Raw genomic sequence first — 26046 nt, 5'->3', positions numbered from 1 at the left:
AATGAGACATGAAGAGGTTTAGTAAGTTGTCCAAGGTCACATGCAGGTCAATGGCAGAACTAGGATTCAGAAACCCAGCTGATCTGGTTCCCGGAGCCCTAATTCCTAACTGTTATGCTGCGTCACATCTCAGTTTGTTTGATCTAATATTTAGAAACTGGGAAATTTCATATCAGAATCTGGAGAGCTGGCTCGTCTTGACAGATCAGAAGAACTGGGGACATGGCTGCATCCCCTTGAGGGAACGTTTGGGTGATGCCCACGCAGGCCAGCCCTCTTAGTCTCTGTGTCATCCTTATCCCCGCTGCCCATCTCAGGCCTGGCTCTGAGCTCCTACTCGCTTGACCCTGTTCCCATACTTATTTGTACCTGCAGACATTTTCTTTTTCAACCCCTGAGCTCAGGCCCTATAATATTTATAGGTATGAATATTTATAAAAGTGTCAAACACTTTTTCTTTGAGATTGGAAGTATTTTCACCCCATTTTCCATGTGAGGTCATTGTGGCGTGGAGAGGGCCAATACTCCTGTGGAGTTTTGAGCTTTGCTTTGCCCCAGGGTCTAAGCTTGATTACTGTATTCTTCTTCCTCCCACCCTGTTAGAGATTCCATGGTAAAGCTGATAATTGAGCAGAAGAAATTACTGTACTGAAGGAACCAAGTGTGAAAAAGTCACCCTACCAGCCCATGTCTGTTTCCGTGTGTTTACAGAGTGGACACGTATAGGGAGCATAGTCAGATCTCTAGGACTGTATGTTGAATGAAAAAATAGACCAGAAAAAGTTACTCTTAAGCAGAGGAGAAAAATATGACAGCATTTCAAAAAGTGTAATAGGCACCTAGTATAACTTTAACAATTTTTTAAATTTACTGAAACTTCCTTTTTTTCCCCTTTATTACTGTTGGAAATGCTCTCTTTTTTCTACCCAGTATCATTTAGGACTTGTTTTGGTAAGAAAATGATATAATTCTGGCCCAGGCAAATTTATTTTAAAATTCCCAGAATTCTCTTTACACGGTTTGAGAGTTGGAGCAGGTGATAACAGGAGCAATCGAGAAATGAGGTTTTGGCCTAGTTATTGTCTAACCAGGTGGGTTGGGATCCTTGAACTTTAAGAAGCTTTTGTGTCTCCAGCTGTACCAGGGAGATTAGTGGCTTAGTCCAACCTCATGGGAGCAAGTTTTATTGTTGCCTCTTATAAGGTTGGAACTGTAATGTTCTGGCTTTTTTTTTTTTTTTTAAACACAGCACCATCTGCTTCAGGATCTCAACAAGCTTAGCTAGAGATTTTTTCCCCTTGAGTCTCTCCCTCTAAATAAGTTCAATATCTGGAAGAGTGAATTCACTTTGGACATAGCAACAGATGTGCATGGTAATATGTAAAATGCAATTCATTAGTTACCAATCAATTATGTGGTCACTGACCATCTAATACAAGGGAAGGCAGTGCGCTAGACTGCTGTGAAACATATAACAAAATGCGGTTCCGGCTTTAAAGGACCTGGTTGGGGCATATAAGGCAGAAGCATACGAAAAGTCTAATCGCCATAGGAAGTGAAAAAGTTAATAAGCAGAGCAGCCCATGATGAATTTCCAAGTGAGGGCTGCAGATGTTAGCGTGCGAGAGGAAGTCTGAGTTCTCTTTGATAAGGTTCCTTCTTGAGAAGCAGCAAAGTCCAGAATGAGTGTGCACAGTGCAGTTAGAGGGACACGTTGAAGGGGAACAAAGCTGCTTGTGTAAGTGCGAGGGGGATTGCTGGCTGCTTCAGTGTAGTCCGGAAATTCATTCTGTAACAAAGAACTGTAATTCCAAGTCAATGACACCTTCCAAATCCTCTCAGACTATGGCCAAAATTGCAGAGAAGGAGTGGGGAGTCAATTCTCTTCAGCCAGAACTGGATAGCTGTGTACTTTGCTCAAATGCCTGGGATCTAATGGAGATGGGACCGCAGCCAGGAGATAAAGCAAGTCAATACAGGACTGGGAGAACTCTGATGCTGGAGCAGATAATGAGGAAGGGGCCAGGATTTGAAAGCATGACCTGTAAGTCTTCCTGTGTAATGAACAGAATATAATGGAAGGCTGAGATCTGAGACCCCGGTGCACCTGTGTCTGCAGCTCCCCAGCCAGCAGCTTGGCTGCATCCCTAGATAACTTGGATGAGCTCTGTGGGAACACGACAGCTTTCAGACTACCTTTACTCATTACTGAAAAGAGTAGACAGCAAGAGATTTCCTCTAAAGGAGATAGATGTGTGGATCTGTGGTTAAGAACTTGAACTTCAGCATCCAGACCCACTCTCTGTGTACTAGCTGTGTGTCCTTGAGCAAGTCCCTTATCCTGTCTGAGCCTCAGAAATCATAATCTGTAAAAGGGGAGAAAAAAATGATAGTACCTACCCAACAGGGTTATTGTGAAGATTAAGTAAGGTAGGGGATAAAAAAGCCCTTAGCAGTACTCACAGGAAGGTACATGATAAATCAAATCTATTATTATTATTTATTATTAAAGGAGATGATCTTGAAGATAAATACTTTTAAGTTGCTTTCTCCCTCTATAAATTGTGGACCTGGACTAGATACAAAGTGGGAATTATTCCGTTCTTCTCCTGTAGTTCTCCATCTAGTCTGTGAGAAGATAAAGAAGTGGTAACTCATGCTGCTGAGGGACCAGAGTATTTTTTATGTCTCTCCTCTTAGAGAACCTTAGATATCTTAGAGTAGTGCTTTTTTTAAAAACCATTTTAAAAAGACTTTATTTATTTGTTTTTAGAGGGGAAGGGAGGGAGAAGGAAAGGGAGAGAAATATTGATGTGAGAGAGAAACACCAATTGATCACCTCCTGCATGTGCCCCAGCTGGGGACCGAACCCACAACCCAGGCATGTGCCCCAACCAGGAATCAAACTGGCAAACCTTCACCTGTCAGGGTAGAGCAGTGCTTCTTAAACATGGACATGCATATGAGTCACCTGTGATCCTACATTTCTAACAAGTTCCAAGATGATGCTACTGGTTAGCAGACCACATTTTATGTAGCAAAGTCCTGAAAGGCCTGAGTTCGCTGAGACCAGGAGCATGGTTGACACCTCTCTACAACTGCCCTGAAAACGCTCATTGAATATTTCCAATGATGACAAGTTCCTGATTTGTCAGGCAGACCCTTTGTTTCCAGATAGCAGGCATGAAGGGGATGTGGGCCTTCCACTGGGCTGACGCTTGCCTCCGTGCCATAGCCATCTGCGGATCCTCGTTCATTACTTTGGCAGCAGTGGGGGTGGGGACATCACACAGCTAATGAAATGCTCAATCTTGATGAGGCTTTAGCCTGGTTTTGCTCTTCTGTGGTAGGAGTCCATGGTGATGATGGGGAGCCAGTGAACCCCTGAAAAATTTTGCAGAATTTTGTTTGCATGTACATTTTTTTTCTGGGGAGAGTTTCATATGTATTTTTCAAGGGTATGTGTTCCATCTAGAAGATTAGGAAACATTAGATTCTTCTTCATGGAATATTGCATATTGCATCCCTCACAAATCTGTTTGGAAGGCTGCACCCTCCCTAGTCTTTGTATCTCTTGTCTGTCTCTTAAAATTTCTTTCCCATAATTCTATATGTTACATGGTTTGGCTGGTTTGGCTCAGTGGATTGAGCGTCGGCCTGCGAGCTAAGTGTCGCTGGTTCGATCTTCCAGTCAGGGCACATCAGAGAAGGAAAACTCTGACTCCAAAAAACCTCCGCTGCCTTGCGGCATACCTCTTCAGGGGAAAGGCTAAGGGAGTAAACCCCGACAGAAAATCCGGAGCCGGAGTCCCTAAGGCGGTTTGACGTTGTAGTCAACACCGGCAACTCCTGCGGCGCACCTGAAGCCAAGCTGTATTGACTCCGTCTTTCCCTTGGACCCTTCAGCTGCGAAGAGAGGGGGGGTCTGCTGCATGGGCAACAGCAGACCCTCCATATCACCCTGCCCAGGCTCTGTAGCTTCAGCTCCACTGGAGAGGACACTCCAGCGTCATCGCAAGATGTCGATTCAACACGGGAGGAGACAGATACCGTGTCACTCCCGAGTCGGACTGCACAACCATTCTCGGCGGTGCAGATAGACTCTTAAGAAGCTACACCATCGTCTCTCGAGACGGACGGCTGCCGACCGACCGACATGGTTTCAGGTACCCTGTTCATCTTGCCAGTTTTTTCTAGTTTGTCTGTGTACATCTAAGGTTGGCCCCCAGAACCATGTGCAAGCTAAGTCTCAGGAGTCATCTGACCAGGAAGTGTGAGTCATCTCTCCTTGGTTGGCCTGTAACTTTTTTCAGTTCTTCCCCAAAGTGTATCTCCTTTGACAGGACTATCAATTTGGAATGTTTGTGTTGCAGATTTTTAAAAAATATTTCGTTTTTATTTATTTTTAGAGAGAGGGGAGGGGAGGGAGAAACAGAGGGAGAGAAATATCGATGTAAGAGACATCGATAGGTTGCCTCTGACAGACTCCCAACTGGGGACCTGGCCCACAACCCAGGCATGTGCCCTGACTGGGAATCGAAACAGCAGCCTTTCAGTTCGTAGGCTGGTGCTCAATCCACTGACTCACATCAGCCAAGACAAATTTTTTTTAAAGGAAATTTAACCTGTAAAGGGAATTTGCTGGTATATGTAACAGGGCTCAGGGCTGAGGGGTGACATAGCCTTCAGGTGAGCTTGGTCAGACCCCCAGACCCTTTCACTAAGGAGCCAGCTTCTTGTTGTCACTTTTCATAGTCAACAGAGTCACAAGTCCTTTTTGCAGTTACTACATAGAACATCGTCTTCCACTACCTTGAATGCTTTGTGTCGGTTTTTGGACCATGTATGCAGGATCTGGTATTTATCCCTATGAAGTATCTTGTGAGACTATAGTCCTGATTATACCATCTACCCTACCAGCCTCCCTGTCCAGCACAAGGTCATCTTCAAATCTGATCAGCATGCCAGCAAATTAATGTTGAACCAGACAGGGTCGAGGACAGAGCCTCAGCATGCCTCCCAGACACCCCTGTCAGAGTTGATGTCACATGCCCTTTGAATATATGGATGAGTATTTCTTAAAGTGCATTCTGAAGGACAGTAGTTTACCCTGTCCTCAAAAATGGAACCCTATAATCAAATCTATTTGGATAGTGCTACGTATTGTAATTGTTTCTCGAAGACTTAAGATGCTTATGAGTATAGTGAAAAATCTGGAAAATAGCAGGATCCGGGGAAGGTGTGGCAGGTGCCATATCCAGCGTGAAGGTGGCAAGAAGAAGCCCCTAAAGCAGCCCAAGGATATGGACGAGGAAGGTAAGGTATTCAAGCAGAGGTAAAAATAGGAGTGGAAGAAATTTGAGGAGCTAAAAGCAAAGGTCATGGGGAAGGGTCCCCTGGCCACAGGTGGAATTAAGAAATTTGGCAAAAAGTGAGCTGTTCTTGTGCTTGGGGCAACAGTTATCCTTAATTCCATTCTTGTTTTAACATCTGGATTTTCTGTCATAGCATCTGTTGCCACCTATAGCTAGAATGAAGTGTTGGCTGAGAACCTGTTGTACATTTAAGAGTGAACTTTTGTAAAAATAATAAGAAGAAATTGTTAGACATAGTTTTCCAAATACATTTGTCTAATAAATTCTCCCTTGCCCTGCTGTGCAGTATTCAACAATAATCTGTAAACATATTCTAGAGAGCACAGTTAGAGAAACGCTCATGTAGATGTTCAACCAGTTATCCATCATTTGATTGTCTTATCATGTGGCCCAAATTCTTCTATTCTTGACCACAAGGATAAAATGAGAGATGTTGTAAAATGCCTTGCTTAAAACCAGAGTATTTTTCCAGTCTATCCCCCATTCAGTAGGGGGACAGTTTTCAAATGAGTACTATTTACCCAAGGCAGCTCTCATCCTAAGTCTGCCAGGTGAAGATTCGGTGCCCGGGATGGGCGTTTCTCAGGTGTCCTGTCAGGAGCAGAACCCAGGCATATTTGGAGGCTCTCAGGAAAACCCAAAGCCAGATGGTAGCCTGTCATCATATCATTATGTAACCAGGCAAAGTGGGCCCCATGCACGTGGTGCCTTGGTGCATGACCCAATAATTAGTGTTGGAGGAAACAGGTTTCTATTTATAAGATTCCAAGCTCGGGGGTGGCGAGTGAGAGCACTCATGCTCAGAGCCCTGTTCTCCCACGAGATCCAGCACTTCCCTTTGCTCCCTGTAAGGCTGTAAGCCAAAACCAAGCCCAGTAGTTCCCCATATTTTTGTTTGTTCTTAAATCGGCTGAGCAAACAGTTCTCCAGGCCCTCTGGAAGGTACACTTGTGGGTTTCAAAGTTGTCATCCTCTTGCAGCAACTCTCTCCTTCAGGATCTGGGGTATGTTGTCCTCAGCCTCCATGTAATAGTCTAGGAAAGCATGTGCCATGTTCCACTGGATCATGGTGAAGTCCAGGGAAGGCACAAGTCCTAAGAGAGTGGCTTTTCTGTAAGTCCCAAGAGTCCAGATAGAGTCTGGGTCTGTGAGGCAGCAGGTCAGAACCTTGCAAGGCAGAGTCCTTGGTAGCCTCAGAGTCAGCTAGAGTGGGCATGATCAGAGCAGCAAGTATTCCGTTCTTTCCTTCATGGCTGACCCTTCCTCACTGCAGCTTTGGGTTGCTGCTATCTCTTGGCAGGGCTGCTATCTCTCCCATAGCTTTCCTACAAACTGCCTAGCTGCTACATCATGGCTCTCTCTCCTTATGGCTGCCTACCGTGTTTTAAATCCTGACCTGGAGCTCCCTACGTGCCCTCCTACTTGGCTCCTCCCACAGTGAACTACATTTGCCAGTTTCCCATATCTTCGACTTTCTCTCGGCTGCCATTTTTAGTCAGGGCGAGTGTGACTTAGTGATGCAGGGGGCCTCTGCCTCCCTGCCTCTAATGCAAGTGCTATAGAAGCTCCCTCAGGCCATGTCATGAGTCACTGAATGCTTTTAGTCACTAGGCCTTTTGCCTCGGCGATAGCACAGCTATTAACTATCTATCAGCTTGCCATAGATATGCACCGTATCTTAACCATGAGCTGTGGGGACTTTGGGAACCCCTGGCTCTGCACCTCATTACAATGATAATAGCAGTAGTCACTGAAATATTCTAATAATAATAACTCACAGTTATTGGGCATTTACCTTGCGCAGGCACATCACTCAATGCTTTCTATGTAATATCTCACTCAACCCTCCCAGGAACCGAGGGACTTGGGCAATCCTATTGTCCTCACTTTACGAATGAGGAGCCTGAATCATCAAGAGCTTGCAAAAGTTACTCAAGGGAACACAGCTAACAAGCAATGAGGCTGGATGTCAAACACGGGTTTGACCCCAGAGCCCAAGCACTCAGCAACTTCATGGTATTGTTTTACTCACATTCATACCATCAGCAGGCATTTATTAAATGCCAGCGTTGGGAATGGCGTGGTATTTGGTGAAATTAAAGACACCAGCTAAATAGACACAGTCCTTGCCCTTTAGGGACTGACATTTTGTTTGTGGGAATTTCTGTAGTTTAATGACGAGAATCCTTACCAAGCAGATAGAAGTGAGTGCATGAAAATAGAATCCCAAGTCCACTCAAGTGTCCTGCTCAGACCTTGACAGCCAGAGTTCTACAGCTCGCCCTTGGATGTCTCCACCTCTCTCCCATTCTTCCACTTTATCCAGTCTCACAAATTCTCTTCTTAGTCTTCATCTTCCCCTTGTCCCCTTAACCTCTGCTTGTTTCCAGGGGATACCAGTAACCTCTTGTCTCCTCAGTTCTCTGTCTGTGGCAAATTCCCAGTTGACATCCACAGCACTTGGAGGTGACCTACTTTGAGTGAAATGCTAGCTTTTCAGCTATATCTTCAATAGGCTGAGCTGGCAGCTTGTCAGCAGGCTTATGTCACCTAATGACTGTGTCAATTCCCTCCTTGCCTGGCTTCCTGTTAGTAAATATCCTCAGGATGCTCTTGGAACCCAGTAGGTGCAGGAGGCCTGGTAAGGGAGCCAAAAAAGAAAACAGCAGAAAGAAAAGGGGAGAAGGCCTGCCCTTCCCTGCCAAAAAAAAAAAAAAAAAAAAGGAAAATAATCTCTAAAACAAAGGGAGAGAAACTTGCTGTGAGGTGTCTCCCTCCAGAACAGTTTTTGCTCCAGCAAGGATGTTTGTTGTTTTAGAAATATTTTGACCCACTCGGTTCTCCTTTATCTCCCTGCGGCTCCCCACCCCATGCCCTTCCTTCCTGTTTGTCACTTTTAAAGTGGTATTACTTCTCTTCCACAATGGCAACCTGCTGGGAGTAATAGCAGAGACATTTCCTTTCCTGTGGCTCTCCTTGTCTTTTTAATAATGATCCCCTCCCTACCCCTTTCCCCTCTGCTGCTCTCCTTAAACATTTTCCTAAGGCTTGGGTGGAAGTGCTTCAGGTGTGCACATTATGTCCTGCCAAGGTGAGCTCTCTTGAAGGTTTGATTCATCCCCACCCCACTCTCTGAGGGCTGCAGCATCCAGATTTCTGCACCATGGCCTCCCTTTTGCACAGTGAACTGCAGCCTTGAGTTTGATGGTACAGACTCAGATGTTTGTTTCTTGCATTTGAGGCAATAATAACCGTGTGAGCTCATCCCCACGGGAGTTACTCTAGGGATTCCAGGCCCTTTTGGCCCTGTGGAGTTGGGCTAAAGGTTTCAAGCAGTGATGGGGATGCTTGCCTGTCCAGCCTTGCTTGGGGCCGCACAAGGTCATCCTTGGAAGTGTGGGCAGTTCCACGGTCCTCTCCAAGGACTGCCTCTTTAGAAAGCAAAGTTCACGTCTGCTGAAACCAGCAGAACCGATGAATTGGTTTGAGTTCTTTGTATGTCACTTTCTCCAAAAACAGATTCAGTCTAAAAGTTTCCCACCAAAACACTATTTTTAGTGAATGTGTTGAAAAGCCTAAAGCAGTGATTCCTCCTTCCCTTCAGCCCTTCCTTCCTCGATTAACTAGTTCATTCATTAATTCTTCATTCATCTAGTAAGCATTTGTTGAACCTTCATTTACTCCATGCCCTCATGATGTTTATGGTGCAGTGAGGGACAAAGTGTCCAGGTGTCTAAAGCTATCACATGCCAACCCCCCAAGAGCCCAGCCGTGGAGGGAAAGGTGAGGTGCTGTGATGGGGAAGCGAAGGGAGAGCTGGAGAAGGAGGTCAGGCTGGGTGGACCTGAGATCGTGACATGTGAGCCCGGATGCAAAGGATAAGGAGCCGGCCTGGTAGTGAGCTGGCAGGATGGGTGGAGTGTTCCCAGCAGAGGGTCATCATCTATGAAGATTCTTGGCAGGCATGAGGTTGGCCCCTTCCAGAAGCTGAGAAGAAGCTGGAGTGGAGAGAGGGAGGTGGAGAGATGAGCTCAGAGAGGGGTAGGCAAGGCTAGGAAGTTGAAACCTTGTATTATTTTCAAAAAGGCCTATGGAAGGTACAATTAATTTCATAAGATAAATCTCTTTTTTTTCTATAAAGTGGTTTTAGGAAAAGCAGTGCCGTGTGATGGTTTATAGCACTTTGGAGCCCATGCTTGAGTCTGAATTCCACTGCGACCACTCGCTGTGTGTATAACCTTCAGCAACTTATTTAACATTTCTAGGCCACATTTCTACATCTGAAAAAGGGGGGGGGGGGGCGACTCATAGTAGCCACTTCGTGGGGCCATTTTGAAGATTAAATGAGCTGACACACATGTCCGGGACATAGTCGTCGGCAGCCGTCCGTCTCGAGAGACGATGGTGTAGCTTCTTAAGAGTCTATCTGCACCGCTGAGAATGGTTGTGCAGTCCGACTCGGGAGTGACACGGTATCTGTCTCCTCCTGTATTGAATCGACATCTTGCGATGACGCTGGAGTGTCCTCTCCAGTGGAGCTGAAGCTACAGAGCCTGGGCAGGGTGATATGGAGGGTCTGCTGTTGCCCATGCAGCAGACCACCCCCTCTCTTCGCAGCTGAAGGATCCAAGGGAAAGACGGAGTCAATACAGCTTGGCTTCAGGTGCGCTGCAGGAGTTGCCGGTGTTGACTACAACGTCAAACCGCCTTAGGGACTCCGGCTCCGGATTTTCTGTCGGGGTTTACTCCCTTAGCCTTTCCCCTGAAGAGGTATGCCGCAAGGCAGCGGAGGTTTTTTGGAGTCAGAGTTTTCCTTCTCTGATGTGCCCTGACTGGAAGATCGAACCAGCGACACTTAGCTCGCAGGCCGACGCTCAATCCACTGAGCCAAACCAGCCAGGGTCCTCCGGGACATAGTAAGTGCTCAGTAAACATCAGCTATTTTTAAAAGAAGTTTTAAAGTATTAAATTGACTCTCCAGGAGAGTGTTCTTTTTTATCCTGTGGCTTTGTACATCCCATGGCATAAGCACACACCCCTGAGAGATGTATAGATCTCATTTTGATGGACAACCCCAAGATTGGCTTGGCTGGGACAGCTGACCAGGCCTGAGGCAGCTTCGGGAGTAACATCTGTTCTCTCCTTATGTGATGCTTGGATTCTCCTGTCGATCTGAGCTTGTAGGTCCAGGGTCTTCTCTCCCAGGGCCAAGTGTGGGCTCCATCAGCCTGGAAGCCTTCTGTTTCTTCCTTTCCTCAGATGTAGGGGGCTTTTGGTTGAACTGCCCATTGTGGTTCTGTTTGGGCATGAAGTTCATTTCCATCCAGCAAACACTGACTGGTCATTTGCAGTGTTCAGGTGTGGTGTTAGGTGCTGGGGAGTAGTTCAGGATTGAGCCCCCTCATTCCCTGGAGGAAGGTACCATGTGGCTGGGAAGTTGGAGTCATGAACACATAACTCCAGTTTTAACTGATCCAACTGGAGACCATGGGATCAGAGGAAGGGGCTTTGGCCGAAACTGTGCCTTCAGAGGGCCTATCCTAGAGGAAGTGTTTGACATGTGAGTAATCCTGAAGAATAATAAGACTTAGCCAGAGCTGAGGGGGGCTTTGTAGAAGATAGGAAGAGCCAGCAAAGGTCTGGAGAGGGGGAAACAGTGTGGAGAGTGAGGGGGACCTGCAAGCAGTTTGAAGACAAAGGAGGGAAGTGTAGCGTGGAGGCTGCAGCTGCAGAACAAGACAGGGCTGATGTGTCTTCCTGGGGAGCGTGGGATGGAACGTGCAGGCCATGGGCCACTGAAGGACCCTGGGAAGGGAGTTCTGTGGTCTGATGAGCAGAGTGGAGAAAAGATTTGGAGGGAGCGGTACAGTAGCATGCTGCATCAAGAAAGACTCAAAAGGCAGTGACTCTAGTCCTCGTGGGAGATAATGAGGGCAAGACTAGGGCTATAGCATTTGGTGTGGAGAGGAGGGGACATGGGCAAGTCTTGGTGGAGAAAGTCTCCGGGTGACAGGTCTCAAGGGCGATGGGCTTTCAGGGATGTTGGAACTCTAGGCACTGAGTCTGCTCCCCATCGCCCATCCTCCAGATGATGATGTATCCAAAGTGCTGAGTTTGGTTCAAGGACCAGGAGATCCCCAAGTTGGCAGACTTTTCTTAAACAGAAACACATGGAATTTCAGGGTAAATTATTTTTAGATTGCTGATGTATGCTTTGTATATATATATTTAAAAAGACAGTGACATACAGAAATTGTCTTAACTCTGGTGGGACCCCTGCGGGAAGAGTGCCACCATGTCCATTGCTTGCATGTGAAAATCTAGGGATTCAGGAGGGGAGGGTGGACAAGGAATGATGTGCAGCATTGGCTCCTACTCTGTGCATCCATGTGGCCCCCAGCAGGTTTTATATCCTTCACTGAGTACATGATGAACTTCTAGCAGGTACCTTCTTCCAGTCAAGCCTGTCACCCCGGTAAGCCTGCTCTGTCATTCCCTCCCAGTTGCCCGTGCTGAGCCGTACAGGGGAATGGTTTTCCCGAGTGCTATCACAATTTTATAATGCTTGGTAACAGGTATAAAATGCTGTTTCACAACATACTGGGCTGTCTAGATTCTCTTCTTCAGTTCTGTTATCCCCGAGGAGGGTGTCAGCCAGCATCACAGAGAATGGACCTGTGGCTCCGAGAGGTTCAGTAACCCACCCGGCTCCCAGGCTAGTGGAGGGGAAGCTGGAAATCAAACCTGCATCATCTGACCTTACAGCAATGATCTTCCACCAAGCTGAGTTGCGCTTTCTGTCATTGAGGCCAGTAGGGGACAGTTTCTGTTTGGCGCCTTCTTGGGAAGGGATAGGATGAGTGGAAAACTCCACAGTCAAATCCATGGAATCCAAAGAATTTGCATCCTGCAAATCTCGGGCCCCTCCTGCTGCCTGTGTAGCCCATTCCGCTTGTCCCACCTGGCGTGACTTTCAAACTGATCCTTGAGCTGAAATGACTGGATGGAGTGAGCAGTATGCATTATGTTGTCATTATTTAATAAAGCGTGTGTTGTTCCCCACTTGGCAATGCGGCCAAATCCCTGTTCTAGCAGGTGGTGGGTAACTGGACCCAAGCCCCCTGATCTTCACTCAGGAACTCCCTGGTCCAGCCTTTGATATCAGAACAAGAGGAGAAAACAGTGACACAGGACACTTCCTGTCCCAAAGCTGGATGTGATACAGGACACCTGAAACAACAGGCAGGAGAAAAGCTTCATTAGAGCTGCTTCAGGAGAGCTGCCCGCAGCTTGCCCTCCACGAGCATCTAAGCTCTGGTGGGGCGCGAGGCTGGGCCAGCGGCTGCAGTGAGGGTCAGCTCGGTGCATTATCACATATCCTCTGTGGGCTGGGGACAGTCTTGGCCCTGCATCCCAGCTGCTGCCCTTGCGAAGGGCGTGGTCCAGTGATAGAGGCTGACGAGCATGCAGGCAATACCAATCAGAAAGAAAAAGGAAAGCTTAAGCTTTAGACTTTTAATTAAAACAGAAAATTAAACTTCAGTGCTAGGCTTGTCCCTCACCTTTCCCCCATTCTCCAGCTCACTATTATTAGTGGAAAGGACTGATATTTGATTTATGGTCTCTGGTCTAGATGTATGCAGATGAGAAGACTTTTATCCTATAAGGTAAAATGCCTAAAGCAAGAGTCCCAGATTAAAATCACCCAACATTGTTGTGATTTTTGGAGCTGTTGCACAGCCAACTAGTAACTCAATTCAGGACGCTGAAAGACACCTGTTTGAGACTGTCACAAGTCCAAGTGAGGTTTTTTTTCCAAGTGAGTTTTTTAATGCAGTGGAAACTCAAAGTCTGGAAGTTTGGATGTTTCAGTCAAAATCTCAACTCTTCCAGAGGCTATCCATGTAATCTTGGATAAATCACATCACTTTAATCACAAATAAGAAATAGAACTCTGACTTTTTATATATTTATCCATCCACCTATTAGTTTATTTCCCCCAACTTTACTTTGGGGAGAATCTAAAACCTACAGGAAAATCACGTGACTGGAACAGTGCAATAGGTGGGTGGCCGTAGACACATACACATATGCTTATTTTGGTGAGTGATTTGAAAGTAAGCTGTAGACAACATGACATTTTCTTTTTAAGTTCTGCGGCAGTGTGCACCTCCGTTCTTCTGTCAATCAATGCTGGAATGATCAAACTCAGGAAATTTAACAGACACAGTACTTTCCTCTAATGTATTGTCTGTATTAAAATTCCCCCTACTGTTTCAATCATGTCCTTTTGGGGGCTAAAAAAAATTACTTTTCCTCCCACCTAAATTCTTCTAAACTGAGCTAGTAATCAAATTAACAGAGAGATGAACAAGAGAAAAATCAAAATTTTAATATGTGCATACTGGGAATTCACAGCATGAACATTCCAAAGACAGTGAAGTAAAATTGGGTATATATGTCATTTTGGATAAAGGAGAGGGGACAATAGTAATGGGATTTCAAAGAAAGCTGGCAATTTACAGGTATTTGAGGAAGAGTGGAACATACATGGCAGGTAAATTTTTGCTTCAGTGGGACCAGGCCCCTGCTTGATGCCTTCAAGTCTCCTACACTTAATTCAGATTTGGCTAAAGTGAATAAGCAAGGATTTCTTTCCTGGAGCAGGTCTTTCCATCTGAGTTTGTTGGGCAAGAAGAAGGGAAGGTTCAACATTCTTTCTGAGGCTTTTGTTTCTTAATAACCAGCTTAAAATCAGTGTCCCAAAGGCAAAACTTCAGTCCCCTTCATCTTTCAGCACTAGTTTTTATTTCCGATCCAGTCCAATCAGGGGCACATATTGCATTAAGTTGTCATGTCTCTGATTTTCTGTAATTAAGAATGGCTGGCTCCCCAGCCCTGAGTAGGTGGCTCAGTTGGTCAGAGCATGGTCCATCCCATGCACCAAAAGGTTGCAGGTTCAATTCCCAGTCAAGGCACATACCTAGGTTGTGGCTTTGATCCCTGGTCAGGGCATGTATGGGAGGTAATCTATCGATGGCCCCCCCCAACCCCCTTCTCTCTTTCCAAAATTAATAAGCATATCTTTGAATGAGGATTAAAAAGAAAATGCTTCCCCAGCTTTATTTCTTTTGTCGTTCACACTGACATGTTTGAGGAGTCCAGAGCAGTCATTTTGCAGGTTATATACTTATTTGCTCCACAGTTAGCACTCATTGAACACCTGTGTGCTGGGCACGGTGAGGTTGATAGGAAAAAATTGTCATCAAGGCAAGTGTGGTCTTTGTCCTTTTGGAGCTCACAGATTGCCTGATGATATGTAAGCATGTTACAGAGAAGTAAGAATGTGCTCTAGGGACTGGGAAGTGTTTGGCCTGGTTAAGGAACTGAGAGGGCATTTGACTGCAGAATGGGAGCAGGGGCAGGAGGTGTGGGGTGAGGTGGATACCAGGGGTTGGGGCCAGATCATGGTGTAGCTTTTTGATCTAATTTTAGATGCACTAGGAAGCCCCTGGAGAGTTGATAGGAGAGTGTCATGAACTGAGGCCTTTCCTCATTTTGTCTTTGGTTTGTCAGTGATTGAAACAACCCAGTGGTCCCGTTGCCTCCCAGGCAGCTTCTGATTTGGTCATGAGCTAGTGTCTGTGGTGAATCCTGCCACCCCTGGCTGTGGGGCTCCTGGCTCCCACGGCTCTCTGCCCTTCCCAGCGCCTACCCACCTTGGCTTCAGGTCCTTCAGGTTGGCTACACTGGAACCAAAGGGGAGCTTAAGATGAAACAACAGCAGTACAATGAGGCACCCACCTTTTCTGGGCAGGACCCATGCAGCTGGAGGCACTGTCAGCGGTGCCACACGCAAGGGAATGTATTCTCTGGGTGCAGAAGAGCCACAAGGACACCAGCAATGAGCTCAAAGCTTCAGCACCAGAGACAGAGAGGAAAGAATCCCAGTTTGCAGGGTTTAGCAGCACTGCAGTTAAAGTTACCAGTACCAGTTGGCTCCAGCTCTGTGCTGGTTGTTGTATGTTTAATTTCCAGACTTGCATTAATTCCCTCACTTCTGTGCCTTTCACAAGGTCTGTCCTCATTGTAGTTCTTCTCCACTCATTCATCCTGTGCTTCCTGTGTGCTGGGAACTGTTGGGAGCTGGAGGGACGTCACCGAAGAAGAAGGATCCTGACCCACAGTTGCAGGTGGGGAGGTGCCTACTGGATGCAGGGCCTGGCTCTTGCAGTCTGCACTCAACTGCAGGAGCTGAACCTTAGGTCCTCGAACATGCCGTGCTCCCTAGTTCTTAGGGTCTTGGCAACTGCTGTTCCCTCTTCTAGAATCTTTTCCTGCCCCATTCCCTCGACCAGCCAACTGCTTGTCCGGGAAGCTGTCCTTCCCTGGCCACCATGACTATGCCTGGTAACCTTATTATGTGCATGCTCAGGACTGTCTCTTTCCATCACTGTACATAGTAGTTCTGTTTTGAATGACGTGTGCATGTATGTGTGTGATTATTTGATTACTGTCTTGTATTGTAGCTTTAAACTCTGTGAGGATGTGGGAACATGTTCGTGGCTGCTCATGATATAACTACAGTGTACTTATGCTTAAACCACGAGTGGCTGGGTTCTCCAGAAAACTGCTAGTTCTCGATCTCAGCCTGGGAAGTGAATGCACGGGGAGAGGCTCCTGAAGGCTGGAAGGAAGGCAAGGCTATTTCTCCTGTTGTTGACCCGTTCTCTGTGGACTTCAGAGAATCCAGTAAGATGGAAGTGAGAAGTAGCTGAGCATTACAAAGTGGAGATACCAGGCATTTCCTGTCCCTCTAAACAGTAAGATCCCAGCACACCTGAAATACTGACCACCCATTTCCCTTCAGGGCAGGCCACTAGGGATTGTCTTGAGAGGAGCAAGGGGTTTGTTTCACTTTTCTGTTTTATGCCAAGTCTCAGCTAGGGAGAGGAAGCTCTGTAACCAGAAGTGTTTTCCTTCCTCGGCTCCTTTGTTAGGACACTGCTTGGAAAGAATGAACCTCAGCATGAGTCCTTATTTCTCTTGGATTGTATTTATTCCCAAACGGTGCTAGGCAAATACCCTTCTGTGCCCCACATCCCTGGGATGTCCCACTGAACAGCCTTTTGAATTGAAACAGAATCTGTATGGCGACAGGTGAATAACTCAGGAACTGGGTGGAGATATGGTGGTTGCAACATGAAGGAAGGGGCTATTCTTGGGTGGCCCCAAACTGAAATTCAAGCATCAGTACCCAACTAGCCCTGCTCCTTTACCTTCCAGGAAGAGTAAAATACCATCAGTGTGCAGTCAGAGGTCAGAGACTCACATGTCTGCAAAAACTAGGAAGGTAGATCCCTCCTGAGACTGTACTCTTCAGTTAACCCCAGTCCCTACCACTTCCTTTCGTCCCCAAGATAAAAAAATCACTACAAGTTTTAGAGAAACAGACTTCTCTGGTGGTCATGCATCTTAATTTCTGTTCTGGTTGCTATATGCTTGGGGTGGGGACCATGGTAACCTGGAAGCTCATGGCCACTTAAGAGGGCAGCTGCTTTTCAACTCACGATAGTTGTTACCACATGAGAATGTGGACACAGTGTCACCAGGTAATCTGGATTTTCAAAAGAAGCCAGATATCTGAATCTGTCTGTAAAAATTTCAAAGCTCAACAACAAACCTGTGTTTTGAAATGTCAGAACATGGAGGCAGCTAGAATGCACACCTGGACTTTTGGTATATGCTAATCAACCTGGCCCTGGACTTAGCTGTTCCCAGGGATATGCTGATGGACTTAGCAGTTCCCAAAAGATGTGTTGATGGACTGAAACCATTTGCAGGGGAAACGGTAATGAACCTAGCCCGATATGTTAACTAACCTGGGGGGTGGGGTGTGTGTGTGTGTGTGTGTGTGTGTGTTGGGGGGAGGGGTGGAGAGCAATCAGATGTAAATGACCTACTGAATATGTTGATAAACAAACACCCTCACCAAAATGTGTAGTTGACAAGTATAAAAAAGGTGTCTGCAGAAGTGCAGGTGGGACTCCTACGGGCCCATGAGGAGGAGCAGGAGTCCCCATTCCCTGTTCCCCATCCCCCTTGCTCCTAGGGGTCCTTGAGTTGGTCCGGAAACTGCCTCCCCCCACCCCTTTCCCTCAATAAACCCATTTCCTAATCCCACAGTGGTCTCTGGGTGATTTCTCAGAGCAAGGCTGCCCTGACATGAAAAATTCCATAAGGGTCAAGCAAAACTTACCTGTGAGTTACTCTTGGCTCAGTGTTAGCAGTCCCGGGCCAGTGCGGGGTGGGTCATCGAAAGCATCCATTGCTTCAGGTGACAGAACACAAGCAAGTGGGTGTAAATGAGAGAAGGACTGAAAACCGAAGAAGAGCTGCAGGGAAGCTGCATGGGGTGGTGGAAGGAGATGGGCTTTGGCCCCGACAGGCCCCATGCACAGTGTGTGAATGGCCCAATCCCCCCACCTCACTGAGCCTCAGCTTTCCAGTGTGTGAAATGGGAAGAATGGCATTTGGTTCTTCATATCCAGGTGCCCTCAGTGGCTGTCACTCCAGTAGGCCTCACCTTCAACATGCTCAAACTGGATTCGTCATGGCCCTAGGTCTTCCTGCTAGGTACACAGCCCCAGGCTTCCAGTCCCCAGGGGTGGCTCAGCTTTCCCCCTTGAGCCCTAGGCATTGCTGTCGCACCTCTCTCTGCTCTTAGATTCCTTCCCCTGCCACCATTCTCTCAAGGTACCCATTTCCCCTGGATTATGTTAATTGTTCCTGTGCCATCAGCCCTGTCTCCTCCAGACCACCTTCTCCAAGTGCAGCTTTGCTTGTGGCAATGTTTGCTGCTCCCAGACCCACTGGTGGAGGATCCCTAGTCTGGCCTTAGGAACTCCCCACAACCTGGCCTCCCATCACTTTCTCCATCTTCCACCCTGCCACCCTCTCCAGACCCATCTCCTGCTACCCTCTGCCTCCCTCACCCACGCACCCGGGTCCCTCCACTTCTTTTCCGTTTCTCAAATTGCCGTGTTCTTTCCAGGGTCCTGATAGTTGACATGTTGGTCTCCCCTCTCTTCACTCAGCTAACCCTTAAATGTTTCAGCCTCAGATAAGGTTTTCGCTAGTCTCCCCCACTATCCACACTCATCACTCTCCAAACTCCTCCCTGGCTCATATCCCAGCAGCAATGAATTATTTGTGTATAAACGTGCTGGTCTCTGGCTTTACTAGACTGAAGCTCTGGGGAGGTGGTACCAGGCCTGGCTGTTCTGTGTCTCTTTTCATGCTCATTGAATGAGTGTAGACTGTCTTCTGGGTTTCTTCCTACGCCTAGTGCTGCAAAGAAATGGAATGACTCACTGTTCTCTGCACACACTTTAGGGTCCTTTAATGCATGTACTCTGGCATAGTCTGCCTAGGTTTAAATCCTCCTTTTAGTCATTATGGGCTGCGCCGCATTGGACAAGTCACTTGACCTCTGTGTACCTTAATTTCTTCAGCTGTAAAATGGGGTTAATGATAGTACCTCCCTAGCAGCATCCCTGTCCCACCTGGAATCAGCTGAGGTTTCCCTGTCAGTAAAATGCAGACGGCGAGGACAGTGTTATCATCCCCGTTGTTGGGAGGATGAAGTGAGGGAACACACAGGAAGGGCCCAGCCTGCTGCCTGGCGCGGAGCCCTGCTTAGTAAATGATTATTGCTGCTCTGATTGTTATTAGTCTAGCAGTGGTTCTGGCACAAATTAGAGAGACCTGTGTTTCCGGTCATGCTTTAGGGCCATCTGTGGGAGTGAATTAGATCTTCCTGAGGTCTATCCTGACTAACCTTTCATGGTTTAGTGGTGGGGGAAGAGAGGCGTAAATGGAAAGACCCTCAGTCTGATACCTTTCCTTTCGCCCACAGCAGCCTGTTTTTTACCCTGAAAATAAAGAATTAGCAAGGTAACCTGTTTTTGTTGTTGTGTGTTTGTTTTGGTTTCTTGGTCACTGGTGCAGCCTTGGGCCCTATATTCCTTGGGGCAGCTTTTTCTTGACCATCCCATTTGAGATTCCCTCGCCACCCCCAGTCCCTTTCCACCTCATCACCCAGTTTAGTTCCTTCATAGGAATTTTGCTAATTCATGGCATTACGATCTTACTTTTTGCTTCCTAGACTGGAAGTTCCATGAAGGCAGAGACTTTGTATTTATTGTGCGCTGTGGGTGAGAAGGAGGGAGGGCGGGAGGAAAAGAGAACCCCACGGTGGTCCTTAGATATACTTGAAAAGTCTGGGACTTGAATTGGGTGTCAACACTGATTTGAGGATTGGAAATTATAAGAACCAGAGGTAGGCTGCTCTCCCGGTGTCAGGGCAGTTTGACTTGGTCCCTGGCGGATTCTCTTGCTTTCACACAGATCTTTCCCGCTGTGTGGCCTGTCTCCAAGGAGGATGCAGAGCCTTCTCACCCCATTCCAGCCGAAGATGTTTTTCTCCCTGGTCAGCTGGTGCCTGCTCAGAACCTGCTGGCCCAGCTGTACCCCGGCCATCTCTGGGTGACTTAGATCATGGAGTGGGAAGTGCACAGATAGGAGAAATATAGCAACGCACTTTCGTCTCTGGCACTTGTCCTGTGTGCCCAGTAACTCGATGAGCTAAGGACTCTTATTGTCCCTGTCTTATGGAGGAGGACACCAAGGCTTAAAGAGATGTTATTAGCCTAAAAAATCACAAAATTTGTAAGTAACAGGACCAGTGTTTGAACCCTAGCATCTGTTTTAAAAGCAACTGTTTTCACTGCTATGCTTGTTGAGCTGTGGATGACTTCAAATCCTTGAAGTTTGGCTTGAGGATATGTTGTGGGCAGGGAAACAAGGGAGAAGGGGAAGGGAATGCTCAGATTTATCTTCCTAATTTTACTTGGCTTAGGCTAATATTATAATTATTTTGAGCACTCCACTGACAAAGGCGGAAGAGAGAGCCCAATTCGATATTAAATATTTGCAATGGAAAATTCACAAAGTCTTTTTGAACGGAAGATATTTCCGAGTAATTCCCACGGGACTAATTCAGCCAGTTGTTCCTTCTGCGGTATGCTTCCTGTGGTTGCTTCACTGTTCTCAGAAATGAACATTCCTGACTTTGAAGTCCTGGGGTTATGCCAGGATAGAGGCTGAACTCTGCCTTGGTTTCCCTGGAATTGCATGAAGAAAGGAGACACGCTGTGCACTGCACTTAATTGCTTGAGCTGTAATTCTGTGATTTATGAAAATTACATTAAGCCAGGCACCTCCAGTGAGGAAAGTGGGATCGATCACAGTCATCACGGTCATTGTTGCTGATGCTGAGTGAGCACTTGTTGGGTGCCATACTGAGTGCTAAGGACGTTCTGTGCCCTAACTCTCTTAATTCTCCCAACTACCCTGTAGTCACGGTCCTATTAATCCTCTTTTATAGGCTTAAGAAACAGGATCAGAAAGGTTAAGTTCTGGGCCCAGTTGGCAAGTGGCAGAGTTGGGACAAGAAGCCAACATTATTTGACCCAAAATCTCATGCCGTAAATGACCATGCTCTGTGCCAGAAGAATCTCCCGAACTTAGAATTGATGGGGGAGCTGGAGGTCGTTCCTGAGCCCTTGCCATGGTGGTCCAGAGGGTGGACAATCTCCTTGTCTGATTCGGTTGCCCTGTCACCTGCTGCCTTCACACTGGTCGGCTTGGTCTGGCGTGCATGCAAAATGAGGAATGAGAGTAGCTGCTCACTTTACGTTTGGAGGCAGAACTGTGTGAACCCTTCCGATGAGAAAAGTCTCGAGTGTGTGAGGTGGACAGGCAACCTGAATTACTGGCAGCTCTACTGGAGTCTGGTTTCTGACAAGGTAACATCTGGGAAGTAAACTCTAGGAGGACAGGGACTTTGTGAATTGGTTCACTGCTGTGTCCTGCTACTCAGAACAGCACCTGGCATGTTGTGGGGCTTCATACGCATTTGTTGGATCTTTACTCCTAACTGGTCCTCTGCTTCCCCTGTTGACCCCTCCTGCCTGTCTCCCCTTTGGTCAAACCTTCTCATATGCTGTTCCTTTTGCATAAAATGCTGTTTCATCTGTATAAACGTACTGTTACCTACTCTTTGCCTGCCTCACTCCCTCTTCCCTTCGGGCCTCAGCTTAAATGTCACCCCTTTAGATGGGCCTTCCCAGATCTCCACGGAGCCTGACGTCCATGTCCGAACGATGTCTGTGCTAAATGCTCTCATTAACACCCTATACTTTTCCTTTAAGGCATGTGTCTCAATTTATAATTGCAATATGATCAGAACTCTCTAACCTCTCACTAAACTGTTAGCTCCATGGGGCAGAGACCCTGTCTGTTTTGCTCACGGTTGTCCTCCCAGTGCTTGGTAGGCACTCACTAAACATTTGTGAATGAATGAGTCCTTCACCCTCGCCACAGACGCCAGAGCAATAGGTTCTAGTGCATTTAATATTTATTCTGGGATGGAGGCTTTCCTCCCCACCCTGAGCCTCACAACTACTTCATTAGTATGGATCAGATTTGCTACCTCATGGAATAGAGTGGTTTATTTTCTCTTTGGACCCGAGAACACTTGGGTTCATGGGAGGCTCTTACCTGCCCTCACCATAGTTACCCATTCCCAGGCCCAGGGAGCCAGAGCTGCTGCTTCCAGGGCCGCCAGCTCTTTCCTGGGTATTTTAGGGTTCTTGAGAGTCACATATAAAGAGTCTTAGTTCTCAACCATTTATTCATTGGGCAAGGTGAAAAAAAATGTGTCTGCACTCCTGCCAGTTACCTATTCCTTCTCCCTCTTCTTTCCCCACCTCAAGGTATCTTGTTAGCATTAAAACGACTGAATCTTTCACTAGGGAAAATGGAAGAGGTTGGGAAAAATCACAACCAATAATCCTTTTTAAGTGGGAGCTGGGTTATTGCAGTCTGGGGTGAGCAGACAGCTCTTGTGTCTGAGGCCAGAGCAGAAGTCAGCAGAAGCATGTGAACAAAACATTTTGCAGGCTGTGCACTGTCGCTGGGCTCCGGTGCCCTTGACCTCTCTCACAAGTGGCCACTCTGAAGGGTAAGACAATCCAGAGAGACCAGACATTCTGGTTCAGCCCCTCTGGTCTTGCTCTTTCCCCCTTATCCCTTTATTCTTACTGACAAACGCAGCTCAGGCTCTTGCTTGCTTGCCCTTCCTCATCAGTATTGGCTTTCAGCTCACCCAGCCCGACATCCTGTGGACGCTGCAGTTCAGACAAACAGCAAGATCATCAAAGAGAGGAGCATGAATGAAAAACTGCTTTATGACATGCCTTCAAAGTGTCTTTTTAGAAGTTCAAAGGATGTGGAGAGGAGGCAGGGGAATCAAAGAAGATGGGGAGAGCAATGAACTCTCCAAGGAATCATTGGGTTTTTCATTGTGTATTTTCTGTGACGCTTGTGATGTAAAAATCAAACGTAATCCCAGCCCTCAAGGGTTCTCTGTGTGCACATCTGATGCAAAGACGGAAACAACTCACCTTACTGGTGGGGGGCTTTATGCTGGCATTCTAAGTCACCCATTTGCATCTGCATTTCCTGTTTGGACCTCGATCGAATATTTTGATCTGGGAAGACTGTGTCCAGAAATGGAGATTGAATGCTGCTTATGCGGTTCGATGGAGATGAATAATTTAGTCAGTGCAGAAATTCCCCATTACCGTTTCCATTTAAAGACAAGCCAGAGTCCTGCTGTAGAAATGGCTATGCAGAGCTCAGAAAAAACCTGGCATAGATCATAAGATCCCAGAGACTTCTGTTCTGACAAACAGGAAGAGAACTGAGATTCCACTTGAGCTGGAGCTCGTCTTAATTGATAAACTTGTAGGCACACCATTGATAGTTTGATGCAGAAATGCCTTCTGCCCAGTCCATTCAGAATGTTTGGCAACTAACATAGTACCTAGCACATGAAGGATGCCTAAAGGAAATGAATGAATAAATTAACAAATGAACAGCTTTGCTTCCGTTACCCTAGAGTAGATTCTTTTATGGGTATGTGTCCTATTCTCTTTGGGTCATTCAGGCCCAGAATACAAGGGCAATCTTGAGGGTGAGATTTGAATTGCTGTAAGTCTGCAAGGGATTTCAACAGCAAGGGACAGATACCCCAATGCAAGGTGGATTGAGGTAGAAGGAATTTTTTAAATTAATATTATTGAAACCTCCAAAGATAGATTTGACTTTCTGGCTCAACTGATGAAATAGACTCAATGTTTGTGTCCCCCACAGTGAGAGGATAGCAAGTCATCAGATATTGAATCTGCCCCTACACCTTGATCCTGGACTTTATAGCCTCCAGAGATGTGAGAAATCAATTACTGTGGCTTATACACCACCTGGTCTATGGCATTTTGGTTACTGCAGCCTGAATGGACTAAGACAACTGGCTCAAGGGGCTGTGACAATGTCTTCAGGACTCTGCTTTACCCTATTGACCTCTCAGCTCTGCTCTGCATGTATTAGCATTGTTTTTGGCAGACCCTTCCCTAGGATGCCAAGGCACCAGAAGTACTGTTCTTTTTTTGTTTTTTGTTTTTTGAAGTACTGTTTTATGGTTAAGAACACAGTTTCTGGACCCAGAAGCAGCCTTGATTCAAATTCCCTGTCCATCACTTACTAATTCATTGTGTGCCAACCTCTTGACTTGCTGTCTTGGAAAAAGTGATTTCAAACCAAGGGGATTTTAAACAAATACCTCTAGGAGGGAATTAAACTGCAAGGTAGGTGAGAAGGCATTAAGAGAATACACAGTCCCATAAATGAGCTTGTCTTCAGGTCCAAGGTTCTAGAACAGTGGTTCTCAACCTTCCTAATGCCACAACCCTTTAATACAGTTCCTCATGTTGTGGTGACTCCTGTTAGGGATAAAGAAGCAAGCCAGTGACTCTCAAACCAGTAGGAGATAATTAACAGATGAATCATGGAAAAGGGGGGAGGAAATGACATTCTGCAGCTCCTCACACATATCTCTGGGATCAAAAGGAGGAATATTGTTACCAAACAGAGAAATGGGAAGATGTAGCTAGATAACTTTGCAAATAAGTTGGAGATAGACCTATAACTAGATTACTCTTAGTTAATCACATCCTGAACCCTGGCTGGTTTGGCTCAGTGGATTGAGCGTCGACCTGCGAGCTAAGTGTCGCTGGTTCGATCTTCCAGTCAGGGCACATCAGAGAAGGAAAACTCTGACTCCAAAAAACCTCCGCTGCCTTGCGGCATACCTCTTCAGGGGAAAGGCTAAGGGAGTAAACCCCGACAGAAAATCCGGAGCCGGAGTCCCTAAGGCGGTTTGACGTTGTAGTCAACACCGGCAACTCCTGCAGCGCACCTGAAACCAAGCTGTATTGACTCCGTCTTTCCCTTGGATCCTTCAGCTGCGAAGAGAGGGGGGTCTGCTGCATGGGCAACAGCAGACCCTCCATATCACCCTGCCCAGGCTCTGTAGCTTCAGCTTCTCTGGAGAGGACACTCCAGCGTCATCGCAAGATGTCGATTCAACACGGGAGGAGACAGATACCGTGTCACTCCCGAGTCGGACTGCACAACCATTCTCGGCGGTGCAGATAGACTCTTAAGAAGCTACACCATCGTCTCTCGAGACGGACGGCTGCCGCCGCCGCCGACTTACTAATTGTACAACCTAAACACGTTTCTTGACATCCTTGTACCTGTTTTCTTGTCTTTCAATTTGGAGATGATGTGATGATGGTGATGGTCATTATAGCTAAAATGTATTGAGCAGTTGCTGCACGTATATAAAATTACTAATCTTTAAAACACCTATGAAGGAAAGAGCCCTTCTGGACTTCTGGCCGAAATGGAGGCCTACACAGACATGCTACGTCTCCCTCCATGCTAAGAAGGAATACAACTACCTCAAAACTAGAGAAAACCAGAAGTTCCAGAAAATCGAGCTGCATGGAAGTCCAACAAACAAAGATATAAAGAAGAAATACTCATCCAGACAGGTAGGAGGGGCAGAGCCAGGGTGGCGGCATTAGTGGCAGCAGCAGTAGGCTGGTGGAAAGCGCAGTCACATGTTTTAAAAAGCCAGGAGGGACACCTGGGGAGCATTCCCAGCTCCTGATCAGACAGCACAGCTCATGTTCCCAGCACCGGGGAAAATTAAGCCTCATTGCTTCTGATTGTGCAAACCAGTGGGGGTTGGGGCGGATGAAGAAACTGCCAGTCACTCAGCAGTCTGCTTGTTTAAAAGGCCACCACAGTCCTAGAATGTCCACAGACCCACCCACTCTGGGAACAATGGCCAGGGCAACAGTTAGAGAGGCACCAGTCCCATACAGAAGTGGGAGAAGTGCCTGGAAAAGGGGCGAGTGCTGAGCAAGCAGCATTGTTCCCTCTCAGACACCCCCCCCCCCCACAGCACTACAACAGGGTGAAAGGGGTTGCCCTGTACTGACGAATACCTAAGGCTCCACCCCTTACAACATAACACGTGTGACAGCTCTACCTAAGACAGAGGCAAACAAACACAGGAGCCTTTCAAGTTGAGGAGACAGAAAAGTATGGCCCAAAAGGGGGAATGAATCAAGGTTCCAGTGGGAGAACTAAGTGATGAGGAGATAGCCAACCTAACAAACGAGAAGATAGCCAACTT

The 26046-nt window shown here is 46.8% G+C and overlaps 1 pseudogene; it reads left to right on the top strand.

Annotated features, from left to right (window-relative positions):
* Nucleotides 1–5189: 5189 nt before the first annotated feature.
* On the top strand, nucleotides 5190–5435 carry LOC150000612 (translation machinery-associated protein 7 pseudogene; annotated as a pseudogene).
* The last annotated feature ends 20611 nt before the right edge of the window (nucleotides 5436–26046 follow it).

Source organism: Furipterus horrens, unplaced genomic scaffold (assembly GCF_987537825.1).
Source record: "Furipterus horrens unplaced genomic scaffold, mFurHor1.1.pri manual_scaffold_10, whole genome shotgun sequence".
Lineage (NCBI taxonomy): Eukaryota > Metazoa > Chordata > Mammalia > Chiroptera > Furipteridae > Furipterus > Furipterus horrens.
This window is presented reverse-complemented; position numbering and strand designations above follow the sequence as displayed.